This window comes from Trichechus manatus, unplaced genomic scaffold (genome assembly GCF_000243295.1).
Source record: "Trichechus manatus latirostris isolate Lorelei unplaced genomic scaffold, TriManLat1.0 scaffold00020, whole genome shotgun sequence".
NCBI lineage: Eukaryota > Metazoa > Chordata > Mammalia > Sirenia > Trichechidae > Trichechus > Trichechus manatus.
This window is the reverse complement of record NW_004443956.1, coordinates 4,579,260-4,581,783: the sequence shown is the minus strand read 5'-3', so window position 1 is coordinate 4,581,783 and position 2,524 is coordinate 4,579,260.

The following is a 2,524-nucleotide window of genomic DNA, read 5'->3' as shown; positions in this document are numbered from 1 at the left end:
GCTGACAGCCTATACACGAACGAGACCAAAGGAATTAGAGAGAATGAGCCTCCTCCCACATGAACTATGATGAAAAAATGCTTACGATATTTTGAGTGAAAAAACCAAGAATGGAATATACATTGCTAAGTTTTTCAAAACTTTGCCCTTTTGGATTTTCCATTTTCTAAATGAACATAGATTATTTTTATCAGAAATAAACAATAATTATTTTAGTAATAATGTTTGTAGTGAGTTAAATGGCAGCCCCTCACCTCCCCCCTAAAAAAAGACACGTCCATGTTCTCACCCCCAGAACCTGCGACTGTGACCTGTTTTGGAAAAGGGTTCTTTTGCAGATGTGATTCAGTTAAGAATCTTGTGATACGACCATCCTAGATTATCTGAGTAGGTCCCAAATCCAACAACACGTGTCCTTATAAAAAGCAGAAGAGGAGAAGATGCAGAGGGAGAGGCCGTGTGAAAATGGATGGAAGACTGTAGTTCTGCAACCACAAGCCAAGGGACCTGGAGCTACTAGAAGCTGGAAGAGACAAGAAAGGACCTTCCCTTGAGCCTTCAGAGGGTGTGTAGCCCTGCCAGCCCCTTGACTTTGGACTTCTGGTCTCCAGAACTGTCAGAGGATAAATTTTTGTTGTTTTAAACCATTCAGTTTATGGTAATTTATTACAGCAGCCCTGGGACACTTACACAATGTTTGAGAGAAGGCTGTCCTTCAGACCTGCCCAGCAGCCATGTCTTCCCCGTTCTTCCCCAGCTGCTAGACTAATACTGATGGTCTTAAGGGGGACAAGAAGTAATGTTCTAAACGTCAGATATACAAAAAGAAATCATATCCAAAAGCCAAGAGGGTCAGCTGTGGGACAAAGAACTCAGTTTGGCTTTTTGCATCTGCTTCCTGAAAATGTTGTTGTTGTTGTGTGTTGTCAAGTCGGATTCCGACTCCTAGTGACCCTATAGGACAGAGTAGAACCTCCCCATAGGGTTTCCTAGGCCGTTCTCTTTATGTTGAACCCACAAGGTAGGTTCAAACAGCCTTTCCGGTACAGCCAAGCTCTCGACGGTTGTGTCACCAGGGCTCCTTCCTGAAAATAAAACCAGAAACCTGTGGCCATTGAGTCAATTCCAACTCACAGCAACTCTATAGGGCAGAGTGGAACTGTCGCATAGGGTTTCCAAGGCTGTAATCTTTACGGAAGCAGACGGCCACATCTTTCTGCCGCAGAGCTGCTGGTGGGTTCAAACCACCTACCTTTTAGTTAGCAGACAAGTGCTTAACCACTTGGCCACCAGGGCTTCTTTCCTAAAAAACAGCCTGAGCAGTTAAAGTATCTTTTGTCTTTCTAAAATAGCCAGGCCAAACTTTAACATATGCAAAGAAGTTGGGAGTTTCCAACTCATCTCCCTGGCAACAGGCCTCAGGAAGGGAGGGGGCATGATGAGGTCTCTCCTGCCCCATCCTCTTAGGCCTGAGGCTTGCCCATGTAGCAGACCATTTGGGCATTGGTGTATAAAAATGGCCAACTAGGGGACCTTGTGGTCTTCTCAGCTATAGTGCTAGGGGGACACGGGCATAGCATAAGCCTAGTATTAAGTCACAGCCCATTTAAGAGGACCTACCTCACTAGAGGAAGACCAGCATTAGGTAGGCTTCCATTGTGTCCCTCCGCAACGATGCCAGGTGGAGGGCAGGCGTGGAAGAATTGGCAAACCTGTGAGAGCCGGAACTCGACAGGACTGCCTTGTTTTTCCGGGTCTCACAGGTTTTCCGCCTTTGACAGGGTTCAGTCTTACCACTTTTCTATCGCTTGTTTTAGTGGGAAATATTTGAGTTTTCCTTCTCCGACAGGTTTCTGCCTTACACAGGTTCTGGCCTTCGCAAGTTTTACTGTATATCCACCGGGGCAGTTTCCAGAAGCCGGGGGGGATTAGCGAGTCCTGTGAGTGTCCCATTTGAGTCCTTCATCCATGGTACTTACACTTATCAAGCTGGCAAACTTCCCGGTTTTTTAATAAATACTTTGTGCTTTGCCTTACTGAATCCTCACAACAACCCATCAGGGAAGATGCTAATATAGTGTCCATTTTACATATGAGGAAACTGAGGCTCAGAAGTTAAATAATATGCCCAAAGACAGATAGTGAAGCTGGGATTTGAACTAAGACCTTTTAGTTACCTCTAAAGATCTGTTAATCTCTATAATATATATAGAAAACCAGTAGACCAGGTGCCATTCAATCAACTCCAACTCATGGCAACCCCATGCGTGTCGGAGTAGAACTGTACTTCACAGGGTTTTCAATGGCTGATTTTTTGGAAGTAGATTGTCAGGCCTTTCTTCCAAGGAAAAGCTGTCATCTCTGCCCATACAGCTTTCGAGCCGGGGGGACTGCTCATCTGTTGTATGCTGTCTGCTTCCTTTTACAAGTAATGAAAGCTACTTTCCACGTGCTAACATGTGTTCAGGCTCTGGTCAGAAGGAGTGATAGAGATGGAGCAATCCAAAGTATTAGCCCAAGAGAC